This window comes from Megalopta genalis, unplaced genomic scaffold (genome assembly GCF_051020955.1).
Source record: "Megalopta genalis isolate 19385.01 unplaced genomic scaffold, iyMegGena1_principal scaffold0057, whole genome shotgun sequence".
In the NCBI taxonomy this organism is placed as follows: Eukaryota; Metazoa; Arthropoda; class Insecta; order Hymenoptera; family Halictidae; genus Megalopta; species Megalopta genalis.
This window is the reverse complement of record NW_027476126.1, coordinates 546,510-555,000: the sequence shown is the minus strand read 5'-3', so window position 1 is coordinate 555,000 and position 8,491 is coordinate 546,510. Positions and strand designations below refer to the sequence as shown.

General features: G+C 45.8%; 2 non-coding genes across 2 annotated transcripts; both read right to left on the bottom strand.

Annotated features, from left to right (window-relative positions):
- Positions 1-614: 614 nt before the first annotated feature.
- On the bottom strand, positions 615-769 carry LOC143261623 (5.8S ribosomal RNA). Its single transcript, XR_013035716.1, has one exon. It is a non-coding gene; the product is annotated as a 5.8S ribosomal RNA (ribosomal RNA).
- Positions 770-2,096: 1,327 nt separating this feature from the next.
- LOC143261626 (small subunit ribosomal RNA) lies at positions 2,097-4,017 on the bottom strand. Its single transcript, XR_013035719.1, has one exon. It is a non-coding gene; the product is annotated as a small subunit ribosomal RNA (ribosomal RNA).
- Between the last annotated feature and the right edge of the window lie 4,474 nt (positions 4,018-8,491).

Sequence of the window (8,491 nt, the reverse complement as noted above, 5' to 3'; positions counted from 1 at the left end):
GTACACAAATGTGTCGTACGAAGAGAGAGACTTTTTTTCCTCTGGCAACATAACGGTAAGAGACATCCTTCCACACTCATAGGTTCCACTCCCTGGGGCTATGATATATATATACATATAAATTCAAATTCGAAGCAACGGTCACAATTCTACTCTATATTTTTGCGGGTTATGTGTTCTTTCGTTCAATTTCTTTCATGCGTTCGTTCGATCTCTGTACACAGTCTTCACATAGGACAGACTCGTGTAGTACGCTTTCGTGGGTTAAACCCATCTCGTTTCATTTCAGGCGACGTCGGGAGCGCGTTGAAAATGTACCAGTGAAATCTCGATAGTTCTACGGATACGAATCGTCCCGAAAAAGATTTTGTCACCGCTTCGAAGCGGTGTTTCAGACGGGCGGACGTATATAAAACATATACGACACACGACACCGCCTTCCACACTCACGCTAGTTCGAACACGATTTCCATCTCTCTCGAAGACTGTTAGACGTACGTAAAATTTCTCAATATTCATAGGACCGCGACAAACGCCGACGAAGCGCCCATCATTCGCTCGTACGTATATAGGCAACAAGTGCCATCAACGCAAGCAGTTTATAAGTACGTAAACGACCCTCAGCCAGGCGTGGTCCAGGAATTGTATCCGTGGACCGCAATGTGCGTTCGAAATGTCGATGTTCATGTGTCCTGCAGTTCACACGTTGACGCGCAATTAGCTACGTTCTTCATCGACCCACGAGCCAAGTGATCCACCGTTCAGGGTAATTTTTCCCTTTTATTCTCTCATATATATAATGTGTATTTGCTATCCACCACATTTTTGTGTTATATTTCGGAACAAGCCGATACCCGAAGAGCTCCAACCAGCGCGCGAAGGAGATTCGGGAGTCGTCGTACAACGACATAATTGTCCCTTAAAGAACGAGATATTTCCGTCGAAACCATATATATATGTACGAGCAAATCCAAAACCACTGTTTTCTTGCAAGTTCGACGGTCGGAGCGAATAGAACATTGAAAAGCCTTCTATCGAAGAAACACAGAGAGTATATCACCTCCAAAAACGACGGGGATATGGATATTCAAACTGGACAATTATCAACCCGATACTGGATTCGAAAAGTTTCTCTCTCCTTTCGTCGTTATTTACACCGGACGGACTCACGGCCGGCTCTAGCTGGGTGTCATATATATATACGTCCCACGCTCATGCTGCCACTAGCGCGCAACAGAGTAGGGTGTCAATGACAACGACACAGCATTGAAACGAGCTACACAAGCCGGTCTCTCTTGATACCAATGTAAACGAGCATTAAGTTATCTTCAGACTGCCCGATATTTTCGTCCTTTGGACTTTCCCAACGATTCCTTTTTTTCTTTTTTTTTTTACACCACAGCGAAGACTTGAGGAAGCGTGATTAGCACGCTCGCATCCCTCCCTGTCCTACTACAACTGTGTGTGTGTGTGTAAAGAAAGAAAAAAGAATACATTGGCTTTCTCTCTATCGAGAAGATGGCCTACGCAACGCAGATCAAAGGCCTAATACGTGTAATATAATACGCGTCTGGCCGTGTATAAATCACGCACGAATGATCTGGTCGGGCCCAACTCTTCTCGTACGCTTATTTTTCCGTGTTGGGGCACTATCATAAAATCACACAAACCCCAACACGTGTGTGTCTTGGAAGGAAGATGGCCTACGCAACGCAGATCAAAGGCCTAATACGTGTAGTACACACGTCTGCCGTGTAAATCACGCACGAATGATCTGGTCGGGCCCAACTCTTCTCCACCACACCACATCCCAACTTTGTACATTTTTATATATTTTTGTGCGTTGGGGCACCTTCATAATCACAAACCCCAACAACACATATATCTCTCTCTCTTTGAAAGATTTGTTGTGGCCTACGCAACGCAGATCAAAGGCCTAATACGTGTAGTACACACGTCTGGCCGTGTAAATCACGCACGAATGATCTGGCGGGCTCAACAATATCTTTTTTTTTTATATGAATTCTTATCCACAAACTAATCGAATTCATTTTCTCTCCTCCTCTCCTCTCTCTTTGAGATATATTGGAACATTGTAATGATCCTTCCGCAGGTTCACCTACGGAAACCTTGTTACGACTTTTACTTCCTCTAAATAATCAAGTTTGGTCATCTTCCCGGCATCATCGGCAATGCCGAAGCATTGCCGCGCACCAGTCCGAAGACCTCACTAAATCATTCAATCGGTAGTAGCGACGGGCGGTGTGTACAAAGGGCAGGGACGTAATCAACGCGAGCTTATGACTCGCGCTTACTGGGAATTCCTCGTTCATGGGGAATAATTGCAAGCCCCAATCCCTAGCACGAAGGAGGTTCAGCGGGTTACCCGGGCCTTTCGGCCAGGGAACACACGCTGATTCCTTCAGTGTAGCGCGCGTGCGGCCCAGAACATCTAAGGGCATCACAGACCTGTTATTGCTCAATCTCGTGCGGCTAGAAGCCGCCTGTCCCTCTAAGAAGATTTGTTTGTACGTTGGTAGTAAAAACCCCACCGGCAGAAGCCGAGAGCCTTCGAGATACCATAATTACGTCTATTTAGCAGGCTAGAGTCTCGTTCGTTATCGGAATTAACCAGACAAATCGCTCCACCAACTAAGAACGGCCATGCACCACCACCCACCGAATCAAGAAAGAGCTATCAATCTGTCAATCCTTCCGGTGTCCGGGCCTGGTGAGGTTTCCCGTGTTGAGTCAAATTAAGCCGCAGGCTCCACTCCTGGTGGTGCCCTTCCGTCAATTCCTTTAAGTTTCAGCTTTGCAACCATACTTCCCCCGGAACCCAAAAGCTTTGGTTTCCCGGAAGCTGCCCGCCGAGTCATCGTAGGAACTTCGGCGGATCGCTAGCTGGCATCGTTTATGGTTAGAACTAGGGCGGTATCTGATCGCCTTCGAACCTCTAACTTTCGTTCTTGATTAATGAAAACATTTTTGGCAAATGCTTTCGCTTCTGTCCGTCTTGCGACGATCCAAGAATTTCACCTCTAACGTCGCAATACGAATGCCCCCATCTGTCCCTATTAATCATTACCTCGGGGTTCCGAAAACCAACAAAATAGAACCGAGGTCCTATTCCATTATTCCATGCACACAGTATTCAGGCGAAGGTAGCCTGCTTTGAGCACTCTAATTTGTTCAAAGTAAACGTACCGGCCCACCTCGACACTCAGTGAAGAGCACCGCGATGGGATATTAGTTGGACCGCCCCGTGAAGAGCAAAGCCCACCGGTAGGACGTACCACATAATGCCAGTTAAACACCGCGAGCGATGAACCGACACTGTGACACACAGATTCAACTACGAGCTTTTTAACCGCAACAACTTTAATATACGCTATTGGAGCTGGAATTACCGCGGCTGCTGGCACCAGACTTGCCCTCCAATGGATCCTCGTTAAAGGATTTAAAGTGTACTCATTCCGATTACGGGGCCTCGGATGAGTCCCGTATCGTTATTTTTCGTCACTACCTCCCCGTGCCGGGAGTGGGTAATTTGCGCGCCTGCTGCCTTCCTTGGATGTGGTAGCCGTTTCTCAGGCTCCCTCTCCGGAATCGAACCCTGATTCCCCGTTACCCGTTACAACCATGGTAGGCGCAGAACCTACCATCGACAGTTGATAAGGCAGACATTTGAAAGATGCGTCGCCGGTGCTATAAGACCATGCGATCAGCACAAAGTTATTCAGAGTCACCAAAGCAAACGATGGACGAGTGTAAACACCCGCCACCGATTGGTTTTGATCTAATAAAAGCGTTCCTACCATCTCTGGTCGGAACTCTGTTTTGCATGTATTAGCTCTAGAATTACCACAGTTATCCAAGTAAATTTTAGTACGATCTAAGAAACCATAACTGATTTAATGAGCCATTCGCGGTTTCACCTTAATACGGCATGTACTGAGACATGCATGGCTTAATCTTTGAGACAAGCATATGACTACTGGCAGGATCAACCAGGGAACTATACAATATGTATATATAAAATGGACAAAATTTAAATCCTTTTCCATCGTCGCCTGTTTCATATATATATGTCAGGTCGACACACCACTTTTCTCTTTCAAATATGTACAAGTTTTGCCACATTCCGCGCTTGTAACATATCTTCTTTAACGCTCAATTTCTTTCATTTTTCTACCATACAGATATTTTACCGTACGCCCAAAAACGTACGTATTATATTTTTGTTCTATCATAAAATCACATTTTTCTACGTACGCCAGCTTCGTACGTTTCTATCTTTGCCTTCATAAAATCACAAGATAATTTTATCTTCAAGAGTCTCGCTATTAACATCTTGTAAGATAAATGTACGTCCCAGCTAAAACGTACAAATACTTCAAGTTAAGTAATAATATATCATCGCTATTGACAAATTTTTAAGATCCAAGACACAGTTCTCTCTATATGTTTTAATATTTTTTATGTACTCAAATATATTCAAAGGAAAAAGTACATGGGTGATGCCATAGTCGTGGAAGCGCGTACGCTCACGCTGATCTTCTGACCGCCGGAAGCACGAAACCTCTGATCTGGGCAAAATCGGCAAGCCGAGGAAGAACGGACAGGACACATGCTGGACTGGCGAGAAAGCGTGTTCTTCCGCTCGCGCTAGGCATTTCGATTTCTGACACCTCTTGATTTAAAAAATCAGTTTTTTGATAGTTTTCTCTCTCCACTGGGCTATTCATTTTAGCCACAGTTTTCAATTGGTACGATTTGCTTCCAAATCTTACAGATGCATTTTAAAAAATTTTTCCATCGCTCGGACAGAAGAGTCGATTGCTCAGTGAGTACGAGTATACATACAAAGTGCATACGGGTAACCAACCCCGTAGGGCTTGCCACATATGGGCCATTCGGTCAAAGACACCGACCCGTGGCCACGCTGTGTGGAGAAAAGTCCGTAACGTAAACGGCACGAAACAGTCAGGACCGAAGCCCCGAAGGAGCTCTGAGACAGCTTCTCGACCGAGATCGTAGAATTGGCCCAAAACCCGCTCTGCTCCGTCCGCCTCGCACGGACCGTGTATCTCTTATAGATACCGAACGGCCGGCAAGGACGCCGGCGCCGCCGGCCGAATAGCACGCGCGCTTATGAGTGTAAACCGCCGCGGCAACAGACCGCCCGGCCGTGCTGTTGTAACATAGCGCGTGAACGAACGAAAAAAAAATTTATAGTAAACATTAAAATAAATTACATTACCGTAAACTAGACAAAAAATTACACATTTTTTCCCAATATGAAAATTTTCACAAACTTTTCAAAGTCCCATCGCATCGAGTAAACTTTTTTAATAACGCTTCCGCACGATTCTAAATGCTTAATCCATATGTGAAATCGTTCACTGATCACGAATATCGTATTTAAAAAAATTACAAAAATTTATTTTTCAAAATAATCAAAAAAAACCGAAAAATCACAAGAGTAAAGTACCATTATTTTAAACAATATGTCGTTCTAAATGCTTAATCCCTATGTAAAAAAGTTATCTAAGCAAGAATATGTAATTGAAAAAAATTAGAAAAATTTATTTTAGCCGTAAATCGAAAATAATGGGGACACCGGAGCTGTTCGAAGCGCCGAGACGCGCCGCGTACGGCCGAATATTTTCTAAGTCCCAACGTACCGATCAAGAGTAAAGTACCATTTTCCTACATTAGATTTCGTTCTAAATGCTTAATCCCTATGTAAAAACGTTAGTTAAGCAAGAATATCGTATTTTTAAAAAAATCTAATGATAGGATTTTCCAGAAAATTGAAAAAACCGAAAAATGTCAAGAGTAAAGTGCCATTTTCTGACATTAGATTTCGTTCTAAATGCTTAATCCCTATGTAGAAACGTTAGTTAAGCAAGAATATCGTATTTTTAAAAAAATCTAATGATAGGATTTTTCAGAAAATTGAAAAAACCGTAAAATGTCAAGAGTAAAGTGCCCTTATTTTAAACAATGTATCGTTCTAAATGCTTAATCCCTATGTAAAAAAGTTATTTAAGCAGGAATATGTTATTGAAAGAAATTAGAAAAATTTATTTTAGCCGTAAATCGAAAATAATGGATCGAGCGAATCGGTCGATTGCGCCGAGACGCGCTATGATGCAACAGACGAGCGATTGGAACGCCCGAATATTTTCAAAGTCCCAACGTACCGATCAAGAGTGAAGTGCCATTTTCTGACATTAGATTTCGTTCTAAATGCTTAATCCCTATGTAGAAACGTTAGTTAAGCAAGAATATCGTATTTTTAAAAAAATCTAATGATAGGATTTTTCAGAAAATTGAAAAAACCGTAAAATGTCAAGAGTAAAGTGCCCTTATTTTAAACAATGTATCGTTCTAAATGCTTAATCCCTATGTAAAAAAGTTATTTAAGCAGGAATATGTTATTGAAAAAAATTAGAAAAATTTATTTTAGCCGTAAATCGAAAATAATGGATCGAGCGAATCGGTCGATTGCGCCGAGACGCGCTATGATGCAACAGACGAGCGATTGGAACGCCCGAATATTTTCAAAGTCCCAACGTACCGATCAAGAGTAAAGTACCATTTTCCTACATTAGATTTCGTTCTAAATGCTTAATCCCTATGTAAAAACGTTAGTTAAGCAAGAATATCGTATTTTTAAAAAAATCTAATGATAGGATTTTCCAGAAAATTGAAAAAACCGAAAAATGTCAAGAGTAAAGTGCCATTTTCTGACATTAGATTTCGTTCTAAATGCTTAATCCCTATGTAGAAACGTTAGTTAAGCAAGAATATCGTATTTTTAAAAAAATCTAATGATAGGATTTTTCAGAAAATTGAAAAAACCGTAAAATGTCAAGAGTAAAGTGCCCTTATTTTAAACAATGTATCGTTCTAAATGCTTAATCCCTATGTAAAAAAGTTATTTTAGCAGGAATATGTTATTGAAAAAAATTAGAAAAATTTATTTTAGTCGTAAATCGAAAATAATGGGGACACCGGAGCTGTTCGAAGCGCCGAGCGCGCCGCGTACGCCCGAATATTTTCAAAGTCCCAACGTACCGATCAAGAGTAAAGTACCATTTTCCTACATTAGATTTCGTTCTAAATGCTTAATCCCTATGTAAAAACGTTAGTTAAGCAAGAATATCGAGAGGACCATCCGACGAGCGGAAGTTGCGGTGGCAGCCGTCGTCGCGAGGATCCACGGTCTGGGGCTGAAGGTAGCCCCGGAGAAGGCCGAGGCCGTCTGGTTTGGACGGCCTTGGTCTCGGCCACGGGCCAGATCGTGGATCTGGGTTGGAGGAGCCTGCGTCGAGGTGAAGTCCGAGATCAAGTATCTCGGACTGATCCTCGACAGCCACTGGAGGTTCGGAGCACATTTCGGCCGCCTCGTCCCCCGAGTCGAGAGGGCGGCGGCCGCGTTAGGCCGCCTGTTGCCCAATATCGGGGGACCGGGCGATATGGTGCGCCGCCTATACCTAGGCGTGGTGCGGTCAATGGTATTATACGGCGCCCCGATTTGGGCGCCGTCCGTGAGGGCAAGCCGGCGCAGCACATTGTTGTTGCGCCGGCTTCAGAGGCAAATGGCCCTTCGCCTCATACGGGGGTACCGCACCACGTCTACCGTGGCGGCGCTTGCTCTGGCGGGAGAAATTCCCTTCGAGCTGCAGGCGGCGATGCGCGCCTATGTCTATAGGCGCATATGCATCGCTGGCCGGGCTCGGGGGGACCCGCCGGAGCAAGAGGCGGTCGAGGGCTTCGAGCTCCAGGCCCGGGGACTAGCGCTCGCCAGGTGGCATGCGGAGCTTTGTTCCCATGCCGCCGAGCGCGTCCCCGGGGCTCTCCTGCCGCACTTCACCACGTGGCGGGAGAGGCGGTTTGGCAGGCTCTCCTACCGTGCGACGCAGGTATTCACCGGGCATGGCTGCTTCGGTGTCTACCTGTGTCGCATCGGTCGGGAAGCGACGACGGTGTGCCACCACTGTGGCGCGGAGGAGGACTCGGCGCAGCATACACTGGAGGTGTGCCCCGCCTTTTCAGTGCTGCGCCGAGTCCTAACTAGGGAAGTTGGTGGCGACCTCGCTCTCTCCAGCTTAGTTGGGGCCATGCTGGAGAGCCCGACAAAATGGGCGGCAGCCATAGCCTTCTGCGAACAGGTAATGTTGCAGAAGGAGGCTGCCGAGCGGGGTCGCCGTGAGCGGGGGGTGCGGCGTGTGCGCCCACGCCTAGAGCCCCCCCCGAGTAGCTGATACTAGGCGGGCGGCGGGTGTACCGGACCATGCCGGTTTAATTGCCCGCCGCCCGCCAACCGAGGATGCCATATTTTAAAGTGGGGGCGACAAAACCGTCGCCCCCGACGGCCGCTGGTGCGGCCGTCGTGAAGAGGCGGTGTGGGGTGCGGTCCCCCGCACCGCCGAATCAAGATGATTCATGGGGGGGAGGATTAATCTCCCCCCGGGACGCG